Source organism: Sturnira hondurensis, unplaced genomic scaffold, assembly GCF_014824575.4.
Source record: "Sturnira hondurensis isolate 20B ecotype Veracruz unplaced genomic scaffold, ASM1482457v3 Scaffold0003440, whole genome shotgun sequence".
Taxonomy (NCBI): Eukaryota; Metazoa; Chordata; class Mammalia; order Chiroptera; family Phyllostomidae; genus Sturnira; species Sturnira hondurensis.
In genome coordinates, this window is record NW_028076071.1 from 126,693 (window position 1) to 142,406 (window position 15,714).

The following is a 15,714-nucleotide window of genomic DNA, read 5'->3' on the forward strand; positions in this document are numbered from 1 at the left end:
TGAAGCACAAGCTATATATAACTATACATTAAAATATTTTTACGTTGAACTGTGTGAAAGCACACTGAAATTGCGGTCTTTTCCCCATACAAAACAGGTTCTCTGACATTAGTTTTAAAATCGAAGGGTTGCACAGTTGCTCTAGATTCCCTCCCCTTTGACACATAACCACTTGCACTTGGCAAGCCTACTTTCATTTTATTTCAAAAAATATATATATCTGAAATACATACACACATGACAGCAGGGGACTACCCAGGTTGCTAAATTTATCTTTGCCAGCCACGGGATGAAGGAAACACATTTATTATGAGGGAGCATCCATGGACCTGTAAATAATTTGAACTGGCAACTCGGCCAGGAAGGGGAAGTCAGGTCTCCCGGGAGTGCCCGGGCTGGCCACCGCGGCCCAGAAGAGATGGTACCATGGGCCCAGGACAGCCCAGGCCTAGCGCTGGCTCTATGCTCAGGCGGGGAATGCAACGCGTGTCCGGCAGCGGGCGGGAAAGCAGAGGACTAAAAGACATTTAAAAGAGGTTTTAGCCGGGGGAAACGCCATCGCGGCGAGGCTACTCGGTTTGGAATCGCCAGACCCTAGATAACCCACTGGGCGGAAAGGGTACTTCCAGCTTGCCGCATTTTCCTGGGTCTCTCTGCCGGGCAGTGACGTGACGTGCTGACGGAAGGCCCGGGCCGGGAGTTGTACCTTTTTCTGTCTGCTCTGAGCTCAGCCCCTCCTCTTTCCTTCCTCCCTCCCTCGCCCCTCCCGCCCCGCCAGCCGAAATTCTCCAGGCCCAGGACTGGAGAAAGGGAGGCCTGCAGCATCCAACACCGACATCAACCGCCGGTACCAGGTTTGGTGAGTTGCGGGTGCCGCCGTGGCTGCAGGGCCTAGCGCGCGTGCGGGGGCCTGGTTCTGGCCTAGTCCGCGGCCTGGTAGGCGCTGTTGCCCGATAGGCAGGACGGCTGAGCGCGTGGCGCCGAGGGCCCGAGAAGGCCGCAGTTAGGCCTGGGGAGGAGCTCGGCTTTCCAGAATGGTGGTGGTGTCACGCTTGTAAACGGGAGGGGGTTGGGAAACGGTTGCCTGATGGCTCCGCAGGCCAAAAGGGGCTTTGGCTAGGCGCCGCAGTCGGCCCCACACCGCGCAGCGTCCAGGCCCGGTTGTTTGGCTAAGGCTGCAGGCCTGAGCTGAAGGCCGCAGCCGGCCGAATTTTCGCTATGTAAATATTGGCGAGGGGTGGGGGAAGGATGGGGGACAAAATGGCGACTGCTGGAGGCTTACTGCTGAGGACCATTTATGGGATAGCCGCGCGAGGAAGCCGCCATCTTAAATGCTCTGTCTGAAGAGAAAATTCCGCGACAGCCAATAAGGGGGAGCGGCCTTGGCCGGTGGCGCGCTTCGGGGGCCTCGCGCAGCACACACTGTGTGGGTGCGAAGGGGGCGTGCTTGCTTCAGTGGCTACGCCATTGCCGTTGCAGAGGCGGTGGTGAGCTGCTGCGTCCATCGGCAGCGCCACCTTTCTCCCTGGGTGGCGCCGCCCAGTGACAGCTTGTTGCTTCCCCTGTGTTTTAATGGAGTTGAGGCACCCCCCCAGGTCCTTGCGCCGTCTCTTAGCGAAGAGTTGGGCTCTGGCAGCCAGGGGAAGTTTGGTTCCGCAAAGCAGATGGAACGATAAGGAGTTTCACCTTAATCTAAACAGTGATTCGTGGTTGATAGGGTGCCCCTTGCGCGGTTGTTTTTCAAAAGTTGCCTTCCCAAGTATCTGATTAAAAACAATAGAATTTTATGGAAAGAAGTTACCACCACCCTTGTTTAATAAGGGGGTAAAATCGCATTTGGCAAGGTTGAAAGCATAGGACTATGTGAAGACTAGTTCTTTTTTAACGGAAAAGTTGCATTGACAACCTATATTTATTTACTTTAATGATCATTTACTGAGATAATGGAAATTTTTTTTTTACTCAGATACAGCAAAATGTACATTGTTTACTCGTTAATGAACTTTGGTGCGAGATTTTCTGTCATCTTGAAAAATGTAAGGTACAGCTCTATTCGTTATACTAGTTTAGATTTCGTACTGTTCAACTTAGTAAACTCTTGAGGCCAGAAATGTGGATGCACTACTCGAAAGAAGAGATTCTTAAAGTGTACATCAAGTGGCTTAAAATTGGAAGATCAGGACAGGATTAGATGTTTTTCAAGTTATGTCGTAGTTTGGGAAGGTAAATTGAAAGAAGGCTAAGACTTTGTTGCACGGAGGAGGGAGAAGAGTGGGCATTGTAAGGCTGCATATTCAAAACGCAACAAAAACTTTACTTTGGCTGGAGCACAGACAGGAAAGTAGAAGAAATTTGGCTAGAAAAAAGGCAGATGGTGAAACGAGCAAAGTGATGGAGCACCTGAGCTAAACTTCAGATTCATTTAGCAGTTTTGGTCTGTTGGAACGTTTCACTGTTGACAAACAATTTCATCACTTTTTCGTTACTACAAATATATCAAGAATGCTATATTTCTTGAATGATTCCTTTCCTCTGTTCGCCTGTTCCTTTTTTCTGAACTGAATTCAAACACCAAATAAATCTCAGACGTATTTTTTTTCTCGGTGGACAGAATTTTATTTACCGCGGTTGAAAATTACAAAGATAATTTAGAAAGCAAGTTTGAAAACTAATGAGTAATTCCTAAAAACACAGTAGCTTTCAGTTGGCCTTATGTAAACCTCCTTTTCCCAGGTGAAAATATCTCTCGTGAAAATTTTTTTAAATTAATTTTTAAATTTTTTTTGAGAGATGAAGGCAGGGAGAGAGGCAGAAATGATTCGTTCTTCCATTTATTTAGGCATTCCTTGGTTGATTCTTATATGTACCCTGACTAGGGATCAAATCCACGTCCTTAGTGGATTGGGATTATGCTCTGATCAACTGAGCTGCCTACCTAGAGCATGAAAATAATCTTTTTTATTACTCTTCACTAAGCTAAGCTTTTATAGTTCATTTGTTCCTACACTGTAACAGGTCAATTAGTGATGCCCTAAGAGAGATTCTCATATTTATCACAAAGGGCCATGATTAGAAAAGTTTAAGAAACTGGATCCCAGAAAGCAAACTAGAAGTAAGTTGCTAAAGCAGTTTAGTTGTTGATGTAGTAAGGCTAAACATAAATTGTACAAGTAGTTGCTTTCTATCTTGACAGCTAGAAAGGACATAGAAGAGCTCTAAAGATAGAGTTGTATGCAGTATAGTACAGCAGCAGCAGGTGTTACAGTACAGCAGCAATAGATATTCAATATTAAGAGTAAATTAGACTCGTTTATAATTAAGACAGGTAAGTGTGTAATCTAAAACATTTACATAAAAATGGTCAAATGAAAACTTTTAACTTCTTTTGCTTAAGGGGGTAGGCTTGGATGATCTGGAAAATTGATAAGTAGAGTATTTTATTAGCCTGCTCTCTTGGCTAAATGAGATGTGTGTTTTTTGAATAAGTGCAGCTTGCTTTCTTTTTTTTAAAGTAAAGCGTACCGTGCTTTTTGTAATACTTACTCTCTGACCCTATTAGCATTTGAATTTTCACTAGTCATTTTCATTACTGTCACACACTAGCAATTAATTTCAAACATTATTATTTTTCTTAAACACAACTTTGAAATTTCTCAACCTTGTAATTACTGTTTAACTGAGAAAGATAAATGGCCATGTGATGTAAATACTTGATATTTTTAGCTTTTTCTCTATTTCTGCCTAGACTTTCTTTTTGCTGTAAGAATGCCCTCCTTCCAAGCCCAGCTGCTCTGCCTTTTGCTGTCCTCTGACACTAGTGACTCAGTTTTCCTTCTAAGTATTCATTGTTAATCTAATAATAATTTCATCTGTCTTGTCTTTCTTTTCATCTGTATTATATCTCATTATCTGATTTGTTTCTAAACTTATTTTCTGAATTGTGCAACTAATCTGCTTTTAACAGGTATGTGCCATAAAAATACTTTGGTTCCAGAAACTTAGAGTGTTCTCTAATATGGTTCGTTTTTTCATGATTTCAATGTGAGTACTCCTTTGAGTTCTCTGTCCTTTTTTCTCCAATCTTCTCCCCTGACATCAGTCTCTTACTATGCCAGCTGTGATGTCTTCTAGCATTTCCAGTCACCTACTGAACATTACCAAGATTCTTCTTGATTCCTCAAACTCAATATTGCTGAAATAAATTTATCTGACATATAGTAGGTGATCAATATTTATTGAAAATACTTTCTTTACTAAAGTTTCTAAAACACCTACTTTTTGATTTCTTCCTGTTTGTGGTTCTTTTTTTAAAAAAATATTTTATTTATTTATCTTTAGAGGGGAAGGGAAGGAGAGCAAGAGAGAAATATCAATGTATGGTTACCTCTTGTGCGGCCCCTGCTGGGAACTGGCCTGCAACCCAGGCATATTCCCTGACCGGGAATCGAACCGTGATCGTGTGGTTTGCAGGCCCCGAGCTCAATCCCCTGAGCTACACCAGTTTGGGCTGTTTGTGGTTCTTTTCTGTAGGCTTACTCTTCTGTCACATAGAAGTGATTTACATTATCTTTACTTTAGCATTAAATCTGTTAAGTTTTCACTAAACTTGGAAGATTCTAATTGTAGGCAGTTCTCATTCTGTGTTACCCCTTAGCAAAATGATTTGTCACATGGACATTGTTTCAATTTAAAAAAAAAAATAAATGAGTTGAGATTTATAGGGAGTTCAGTAGCTTTTCAATGAAATTAAGTACCTAAAGTGATACTGTGTTTTTGATAGAGTATATAAATATTAAAGCACACAACATACATTTTGTTATGAAGGAACCAGATAAAAGTAAGCTCAGAAACATCTGCCTTCCATTAACCTCCCCTAATAACAAATGAGGGCAGCCCATAATTATTACCAAGCTATATTTCAAAACATTTTATGAAATACAGATCTCTTATTACACAGCACAACATATAGAGTTACTATGTTATAACCTGCCTCAGTGAAAGAGAAATTTTAAGAGAGCAACATACCAAAGTATCAAAGAAAGAAGGTTTTTTAAAAATAGAGTAACATAATTTACATTAAATTAGTGACACTTAAATTATGAAATGTTTCATAGTTATACAAATACATCTTTTAGAGATGACAAATTATAACATTTTATTTCATTTTTGCTTTGTGTGTTTTTTAATTTAAAGAAATGAAATCCTACAGATGCAGTTAAAGGTTTTTTTACTCCATCCCAATTCTCTTTTTTCCCCTAAAATAACTAGTGTCAGGTTTGTACACCCAGAACTGTTTACAAATAGGTTATCACATTAAATGTGTCATTTTATGTATTTTACACTAAGAGTAGGATTTGGAAATACATCCATCTTATGTGTGCATCTAAATTTGTGGTTTTTAAAATGTGGTTCAAGAGTCCTGGGGTTCTCTTGATGCTTTAGGGTATCTGTGTGGGGAAAACTGTTTTCATAACAATTCTAAGAAGTTATTTATCTTTAGACCTTCATTCTTCCATTAGTATTATAGTGTACCCCATTGAGTTTTTCAATGGGTTAGTGACATGGTGTCAAACGAAATTGGAAGCAAAGTTGAATGCGTGCATTCACCTGGCCTTTAAGCTAGACATTAAAGAGATTGACAGAAATTAATTTTGAAAATAGTTTAATACTATGGTTATACTAAAAATGTTTTAAAATGAGTAAAAACTGTCTTTAAATTAGATAGCTTTAGTTTTATTTTTATAACATATATGTTCAATTTTTTAAAAGATTTTATTCATTTATTTTTAGAGAGAAGAGAAGGGGGGTGGAGAGAAACATCAGTGTGTGGTTGCTTCACGAGCTCACCCTACTGGCAACTTGGCCTGCAACCCAGGCATGTGCCCTGACTGGGAATTGAATGGGTGACCCTATGGTTGGCAGTCTGGCACTCAGTCCACCGAGTCACACTGGCCAGGGCTCAATTTTTTTATATGCACAAATACATATGTTATTTGTGTTAATTTATTGGACCATGATATAAAATATGTTGCTTCTTGCAGGTCAGGGTCAGAAAAGTTAGAACCTCTGCATTACAGTATGCTTCTTGTCAGTGGATAATATTCAAAATGGTAACAGTGTAACTTATGTTGTTAAAATCTTTTTGATATTTTCAAATTAAAGTGTAAAGGGAGTCCTATGTTTCAGGTTTGTCTATTTTGGTTCCATTGTACCATTGCCTATATGTGTACCCTGTTTATAAAACTATAGTTTTACAATTAAAGTTTTAGTATAAATTATCTCCCTTAGAATTGTTTCTCTCTCTTCTTTCGCTTATTTTAGAGTCACTTTTTTCAGTTGGGAGAATTGTTAGAGTTTGTATTTCCATGAAGTCTGTAAGATAATGTGCTTTTAATGAACAAAATATGTCTTATTTCTATAGCCTTTTATGTTTACTAACTGCCATGCTCTATTATGTAATATTTTCTTAGCATAGTGAATAGTAGGTTTAAAAAATTATAATTTCCAGTTATAAATTGCAACAAACTATTGACTTTTGTAGTGATCATGCAACTTTGAATGATTATATGCATAACCATATTTTATATGTTCTGATGTGCACTTCCCTCATATTTTTACATTTCCAAAATCTATGTGTTTTACAATTAATGGGGTCTGAGTATCATTCTTGCCCAGACAGCAGTCATGAGATACATAAATGTGTATCTCACAGCCTGCGGTAATTATGAACTGCTTATTTTTATCATTTCAAATGAGTCATATCCATTATTAGATTACATCTACATGGATTGCTGCTAATACATGTCAAACAGTACATCTGAAGGTAGAATAAATTGCCCTTAGAAAAGTTCAAAGATGTTGAAGTCTTTTCAGAGGCTTTGCAGAATTACTAATCATCATGCAATAAATACTTGCATTACCCAACTTTTCACCAGTTTTAATTTCCTCCTATGAAAACTTCTGTTCCGAATTTACTTCTCTTTAATTTCTACCAATTTGATACTTCCTGACTATATAATGTAAGTCATTGTTTCCTGAGTATGAATGATATGAGGAGAAAAACTTAAAGTTATAAGTAAAAGTATTAATGTATGTTTGGGAGACCAGAATCAGGAAATTGATTGTTGCATACATTTTATCAAGCATATACTTCATTTAAAAATAATGGTAAATAAGCACTGTTTTGAAATTTGCTCAGAAGAGATAACATAAGACTATTTAGGAATCAGGATTTATGAAATATAAATAACGGGAAAATTGTAGTCATTAGTATCTTTTTAAAAAAGATTCCATTCATTCATTCATTCATTCATTCATTCATTTATAGAGAGAAAGGGAAAGAGAAAGAGAGTTAGAGAAACATCAGTGTGTGGTTGCCTCTCACATGGCCCCCACTGGTGACCTGGCCTGCATCCCAGGCATGTTCCCTGACTGGGAATCGAACAGGTGACCCTCTGGTTTGCAGCCTGTGCTCAATCCACTGAGCTACATTAGCCAGGGCAGTCATCAGTATCTTAACAGATAAAGTATTGCTAAACTCTTATATGGATAGTGGTATTATTTTAAAGAATGGAAAATGTTTTTGCATATTTGCTGGATTTCTCATAATCCTTTATTTGCATTACAGCTATAGTTTTTTCCATGGTGCCTTCTCCCAGGAGTCTCATGATCTTAATTTTCAGAGTCAGTATTTTCAAGATGATAACTTTCAGCTCAGGCGTACATTAAACTGAGATTTAGGTAATACTAGGTTTGAGATAAAGTGTTTTCAGGGCTTTTGATAACATAACAGTGGGCTTTGCTCATCTAATCTTTAGACTTGGTTTCTTGATTTATCATGCTTACTTGAGTTTCTGTTCAGCTCATGTCTGGGCATAGTTCTTGCTGTAAATTATTGTCAATTTCATTGAAATTGACTTTAACTGAAGTGCTTTCAGTTAAAGCATCAAACCATAATTTTTCATGTTTATCACAGTTGTGGGTCCTCATTGGAATACAGTCTTTTTAAGAATATGATTTCCTAATTATTGAAGACAGTTGGCATATCTTTCCCAAGAAAGGTTGTTCAAGTAAGGTGGTCATCTTTGCAGTACAGGAAAAATTTTTTCCATATCTTAGTTTTTTTTCAGGTGATGTAGAGGGGAAAATAATTTATTAAGTACACTGTTGAACAATGATTGTTTTGTGCAACTGAAACAAGTATAGGTAGGCATCTATTGTCATATGCCAGACTATATCTTAGAAAATGCATATGATATGAAGTTGAAATTGACTATATTATTTTTTAATCCTCACCTAAGGGTAAATTCATTGATTTTAGAGAGCGAGAAGGTGAGAGTGGGGGTAGGGGCAGAGAGAGTCAGGTCTCAACTGGGTATTGAACCCACAAAATAGGTGTGTGCACTGACCAAGAATTGACCCCATACCTTTTGCTGAATGGGACATTGCTTCAGCCAGCTGAGCCACTGGGCTGAGGTTGACCCTTATTTGGAAGGTTTTCAGTTAGTAGCCAACTTTGCAGAAAGGTCCTAGAGTGCAGCTTGGAAGTTAGTGGTAGATTTTCACTTGATCTCTTTTTTATTTTTCTTTATTGCTAGGATTCAGTGATCTGTGGCTTATTTGGTTGACTCTGTGATATGGTTACTTTTTTTTAAATAAAACCTCAGTGACTCTTTTTTTAAAAATATTTTATTTATTTATCTTTAGAGGGGAAGAGAAAGAGAGAGGAAGGAAACATCAATGTATGGTTGCTCCTCGTGCATCCCCTGCAGGGAACTGGCACCTGTCGGAAACTGGCCTGCAACCCAAGTATGTGCCCTGATGGGGAGTCGAACTGCGATCGTCTGGTTCGCAGGCCTGCGCTCATTCCACTGAGCTACACCAGCCAGGGCTTGGTTACTCTTACAAACCCCAAAGTCCCTGATATCACTAGCTTCTTCCCACGTGTGTAAATATCTGTGTAGTATTGACTTGTATTTATTGATTCTACTTAGAGCAGTGGAATAGGCATAACTCACCTCCCAGTAAATTCCTTGATGTGAAAAGCCATAGAAGTGTTAAAGGAAACATGAAAGGCATGAAGTGTATGTTGGCCATTTAGGCTGCAAAATTGGATGATAGTAGTAATAAGTCTCTTGGGTTAATTTTGGTTCGTATTGTAGAGACCACTAAGTAATAAGGAAGTGATGAAGCATCTGAGCAGAGTGTCGTGATAGAAGTAGTGATTTGGGAGTGTTCGTCTTCCTGAAGATTGCATGAGTGCTTCTCAAAATTGACATCAGTTCTTTCTTATAATAGGGTTCCTTGTCTCTTGGTGTGTGTCTTGAGAATGTGTCCTAAAAAAGCAAGGCCTTTTGACTGAATATTTTCATCCAGAGATCAGGATATGTAGATATTAAATGGTGAAGAAAGAATGAACTAGATTATAGCTCAACTAACAGGGAGGAAAGAAAAAGATAGTGATTTTGCCAAGAGAAGTTGGGTTTTATTCAAATAAAAATAATTCAGCATACAGTCCAGAAGAAGTGATAGAGTTTGTGGATTTTGGAAATTATCTTTTTGAGCATGGTATTTGAAGCTGTGGGAATAAGGAGAAACAAGAAAAGCTGGGTAGATGTACAATCCTGGGCAACACTACAATAAGGGGTGAGAGGGGACAATAGCCTGCAGTGGGAAAAGGTGAGAAGAAAATCAGAATGTTGCTTTAAAAAAAGGGGGTGGAAGGAGAGAATTTCAGAGTTATCTTTTTAAATTCTAAAAGAAAAAGTAAAGATAATTAAAAGATTATTCTGCATGTCTCTCCCCTTTATTGAAATGTTAATGACACATAACGTAAGTTTAAGGTGTCATAATTTATCCCTCTTTTAAATAGAAGTTTGTACTCTTTGACCACGAGCTTCCCTTTTACTCTATCTTCCTGTCCCTGGGAATTATAATCATACTCTCTGTTTCTGTGATTTGGCCTTTTTTAGTATTTGTCTTTCATTTTGATTTATGTTACTTGGAGTAATGACCTCAAGGTCCATCCATGTTGAGCAAGTAGCAGGGTTTCCTTCCCTTTTATGATGAATAATACTCCATTTTATAGATATAAAAGGTTTACATTTTATTTTATAAACATTTTATATAAAATGTTCTATATAAAATAAACATGTATAGTGGAATAATTTATCTTCCATTCTATATGATATATACACATTTTTTATTTAAAAAATTTTTTTTTATTTAATTCTTGTTCAAGTACAGTTTTCTGACTTTTATTCCCAGCCCTGCCCACACCCTCCCGCAGTGTTCCCCACCTACCTTCCATTTCCACCCCCACCCTTAGTTATTGTCCATGTGTCCTTTATACTTGTTCATGTGAGTCCATCCCCTTTTCCCCTATGATTCTCTCCCCTCTCCCCTCTGGACCCTGTCAGCCTGTTCCGTATTTGAGTGCCTTTGGTTACATTTTGCTTGCTTGTTTGTTTTGTTTTTATATTCATGTTAACGGTGATATCATATGGTATTTGTCTTTCACCGCCTGGCTTATTTCACTCAGCATAATGCTTTCCAGCTCCATCCATGATGTTGCAAAGGATAGTAGTTCTTTCTTGATATATACACATATTTTACATAGTGTAAATATATATGTACTTATGTGCATGTATATTTTATTAATGCACACTTGGATTGTTTCCATGTCTGGGCTATTCTAAATAATACTTGGGTAAACATGAAAGTGCACATAATTCTTTGACATAGCAATTTCACTTTTTTAAAAATATATTTCCAGACTGAGATTGTTTGATTATATGGTAGTAGCATTTTTTTTTTTAGTTTTCCATAGAGGCTACAGCAATTGACAGTCATACTAGGGGTGCACACAAGTTTTATTTTCTGCATTTTCCCAACAGTATCATTTCTTGTTTATTTAATTATAGCCTTTTTAATGAATACAGGGGAAATTCTCCTGATATCTCACAGGGAAATTGTGGGTTGCATTTCCCTAATTAATGATATTGAGCAAGTTTTCATGTACCTATTAGCATAGTTTGTCCTAGTTGACAAAATTAATTTCCTTTGCCTATTTATCAGTTGGATTTTTTTCCGTTGAGTTGTATGACTTTATTTATATGTGTTGGGTATTGATCTCACAGATATATCAGATCTATTACTTGAAAATATTTTATTTTGTAGGTTGCCATTTTTACTTTGTTAATGGTTTCCTTTGCTGGTGCAGAAGCCTTTTACTTTGATGTACCCATTTTAAATGTATATTTTATTGATTATGCTTTACAGTTGTCCCAGTTTTTTCCCCCTTTATCCACTCTCTGCCCTGCAGCCTCTCCCACTTGGTGTCCATGGGTCATACATACAAGTACTTTGGCATTTCTTTATTTTTAATTTTTTAAAAAAAATTTAGGGAGGGAGGGGAAGGAGAAAGAGAGGGAGAGAAACATCAGTGTGTGGTTGCCTCTCATATTGCCCCCACTGGGGACCGGGCCTGTAGCCCAGGTGTATGCCCTGACTGGGAATCGAACTGGGACCCTTCGGTTCACAGCCCATGCTCAGTCCAGTGATCTACACCAGTGAGGGTGGCCTCTTTGTTTCTTAACCTCCCCCTGACTATTTTCTACCTACAATTATGCTTCTTATTCCTTATCCTTTCCCCTTGTCCTCTCCTTCTCCCTCTTCCCACTGATAACCCCCAGGTGATCTCCATTTCTGTGAATCAGCTTCTATTCTAGTTGTTTGCTTAGCTTTTGTTTTTTAAGGTTGGTTATTGATAGGAGTTGGTTGTCATTTTACTGTTCATATTGTGTCTTCTTTGTCTTAGATAAGTCCCTTTAATGTTTCATATAATAAGGGCCTGACAATGAGGAATTCCTTTAACTTGACCTTATCCAGGAAGCACTTGATCTGTCCTATCATTCTAAATGAAAGCTTTGTTGGATAGAGTAATCTGAGATGTAGGTGCTTGCCTTCCATGACTTGGAACACTTCTTTCCAGCCTGTTTTTGCCTGCAAGGTTTCTTTTGAGAAATCAGCTGGGAGTCTTATACAATCATTTGTATGTAACTCTTGTTTTCCTTTTGTTGCTTCTAAGATTCCTCCTCTTTAATCTTGGGTAATGTAATTATGATGTGCCTTGGTGTGTTCCTCCTTGGCTCCAAATTTTTTGGGACTCTCTGAGCTTTCTGGACTTCCTGAAAATCTATTTTTATGCCAGATTGGGAAATTTTTCTTCATTATTTGTTCACATAAGTTTTCATTTTCTTGCTCTTGTTCTCTTTCTGGCATCCCTATGATTCAGATGTTGGGATGTTTAAAGTTGTCCCAGAGGTTCCTAAGCCTCTCCTCAATTTTTTGAATTCTATTCCCCTTGTGTTTTTATTTTTTCCTTCTCCAAATTGTTTATTTGAGTCAGGTTTTCCTCCCTTTGCTGTTGGGTCCTGTACATTTTCCTTTATTTCACTTTGTTACAGTTGTCATTTCTTTCTTCATTTTGTGACCAAGCTCAATCATTTTTGTGAGCATCGTGATTTTGTAAGCATTAGTATTTTGAACTCTGCATTGGATAGGTTATCTATTCCTTGTTGTTGAACTCTTTTTTGGAGTTTTGAGTTGTTCTTTTATTTGGGACATATTTCTTTGTCCTGGCACACTTCTTATTTTGTAAGGGGGTGGAGCCTTAGGTATTGGTCAAGGCAGGGCAACCCTCTTGGCTGCATTGTGAGGAGGGGTCAGAGAAGGAACATTGTAGCAGGCTTGCTCTGCTGTAGCCCCACTTTCTAACTAACTCTCCTGTGAGACTGGGAGTTTCTGCTGCCCTTCCAGTGCCCACAGTATTTTACAGCTGGAGATTTTGAATCTAGTGTACCTGCCTCTGCCTTGCTCTTGCCAGATACACCACTTTGCCATGTTGTTGCAGCACCTCTTATTTACTCTATTGCTAGTCTCTGGCCCTCCTACCTGTCTGGGTGAATGTTTAACTGTCTGGTTGTTGGAGTTCAACACAGTTTGATTTTCTGACATTTCTGATTGTTTATTGTTTTTAAATTGGTTGTTACCAATTTAAATCTTTTGATTTTAATCTTTTGATTGTGCGAGGAAGCATAGAGTGTTTCTGCCTATGCCTCCATCTTTGCTGGAACTTTTAATTTTTACCTTTCTTGTTTATGCTTTTTATGTCATCTCAAAAAAAACAGTGCTAAGATTCATATCTGGAGACTTTTTACCTATTACTACTTCTAGGAGTTTTAAGGTTCAGGTCTAGTATTTGTCTTTAATACATTCCAAGTTAATTTTTGTGAATGGTTTTAAGAAACAGAGCCTACTTTTGCTCTTTACCTGTAATTACTCAGTTTTCCCACCACTGGTAAAAGACTCTTCTTTCCACAGTGGTATCCCCATCTTCCTTTTAAAGTCTTATTTGCTTGTGTTATGTATGAGCTTTATTTTATCTGGGCTCTTGATTCTGTTATGGCTCATATAAATTTTAGGATTGTATTTACTATTACTGTGAAAAGTACCACTGAAATTTTTAGTGGGAGTGCCTTAAATCTGTAGATGCCCCTGGTATAGCATTAGCAAAATTAATTCTTCCTACACATGAATAGGATATCTTTTAATTTATTTGTGTCATTTTCGGTTTTTTCAAACTTTTATAGTTTGAAAAAAATTCAAATTATTATTTTATTTTAAATTATAAAATATGATTATTTTTTTTTAAATTATACATTGTTAACAAAGAAATCCAGCTGTTTTTTGTACATTGATAGTGTTTCCTGCAACTCCCCTACATTTGTTTATTAGAGCTGACAGTTTTTTGGTTGAAGTCTGTAGTATGTTAAAATATTAAATTGTGTCATCTAAACATACATTTTTTGCTTTTTAAAAAATCTTATGCCTTTTTTTTCTTGCTGAATTGAACACTCTCTTATTCCAGGAATAAACATATTTAAGGTTTATAATCCTTGTAATTTGCTGCTTGTGAAATTCACTTTGCAAGAATTTTCTTGAGAAATTTGGCATCTGTGTGTATCAGAAATAAATTCCTGGGATGTGTCTTACTTTTCCTTATTTAGCTTTAATATTAGGGTAGTGCTAGCCTTGTAAAATGAGTTTGGCTATGTTCTCTTTATTTTTGGAAGAGTTTGAGGCGTGGCAGTAATTCATCTTCATATTTTTGATAGAACTTATTTATCCAAACTCTCTTGGTCTTGGGCTTTTTTCCTATGTAGGAGGTTTTATTTACTGATCCATTCTCCTGACTCATTATTTGTCTGTTTAAGTACTCTGTTTTGTGATGATTTGTTATTGCTAGGATGTGTGTTTCTAGGGCCATTGGTATTTACTTAAGTTTGTACATTTTGTTGATATTTAGTTGCTTGTAGTAGTTTCTGACATGTTATATTTCTGCAGGAACAGTTTTCAAGTTTACTCATTCTGTTTTGATCATTCGACTCTTTTTTTATTAGTCTGGCTGAAGGCTTGTTAATTTTCTTGCTGTTTTCTGAAAACCAGCTTTTAGGTTTATTGATCTTTTCTGTTGTTTTCTGGTCTTCATTTCTTTCTGCTTTCTTCTTTGCTATTGCCTTCCTTCTGCTAACTTTGGGCTTCGTTTGTTTTTGTTTTTTAGATCCGTGAGACGTAAGGTTGTTTATTTCAGATCTTTCTTTTTTCTCCTAAAAAGGGTGTTTATTATTATAAACTTTTAAAATTGGCTGCTGTTACTTTCAGTGAGTTTTAGGTTGTTTTGTTTTCTTTTTAAAATATTTTGAATTTCCATTTGATTTCTTTGATCAGTTGGTTTTTTGATCCATTGTAGGAGTCACGTTCATACAAATATGTATTATTGACACATTTTAAGCGTTCACCTTTCTTCCTGTTACCAATATTTTATTTTTCATACCATTATTGTCAGAAAGGATACTTGGTATGATTGTATCTTCTTAAATTAACCAAGACTTGATTTCTGGCCTGTGAAACAATTATTGGATGAAAAAATGCTATACTTGTCTGTTAGGTTCATGTAGTCTAACAATATGTATTGGGTTGCCTAAAAATTTTATTTGTAAAAAGATATTTTATTTACTCATTTTTAGAAAGAGGGGAAGAGAGGGCAAAAAAGAGGGAGAGAAACATCAATGTGTGGTTGCATCTCATGTATCCCCAGCTGGGGTCCTGGCCTGCAACCCAGGCATATGCCCTTAGTGGGGATTGAACCAGCGGCCCTTTGATTGGCAGTCCTGCACTGAATTCACAGACCCAAACTAGCGAGGGCTCATTTGATATTTTTCTGTTACATGGCTGTAGTAGCATTTAGTTGTCTTTAACTTCATTCAGAACAATTTTGTTAGATTGTATTGAGAACACTGTCATGCCACCCGCGTTAAAAAAAAGAGAAAAAGGAAAGAAACTTGCCCTGGCTAGTGTAGCTCAGTGGATTGAAAAGGGTTGCCAGTTCAATTCCCAGTGAGGGCACATGCCTGGGTTGCAGGCCATGTCCCCATTAGGGGGACACATGAGAGGCAACCACACGGTAATGTTTCTTTCCCACTCTTATTCCTTCCCTTCCCCTCTCTCTAAAAATAAATAAAATATTTTTAAAAAATAAAATGTGTAAATTAAAAAAAAGAAACTTATACCAATTGGTATAATATTTGTGTAGCCATTTTAATATTGAAGGTGGAAGAAAATAGGCATTTTAAAAAACATATTATGCTTGCT

General features: G+C 37.4%; 1 protein-coding gene across 3 annotated transcripts in view; it reads left to right on the forward strand.

Moving 5' to 3' along the window:
- The first annotated feature begins 618 nt into the window (after nt 1-618).
- The window catches only part of LOC118984192 (zinc finger X-chromosomal protein-like), a 54,470-nt gene continuing 39,374 nt past the window's right edge, over nt 619-15,714 (forward strand). The window contains exon 1 of one of the 3 annotated variants that reach the window (XM_037041965.1): nt 619-859. The gene's annotated coding sequence lies outside the window, so the exon portion shown is untranslated. The remainder of the gene's footprint in view (nt 860-15,714) is intronic. The other 2 variants (XM_037041964.1, XM_037041963.1) reach the window with 2 other exon arrangements.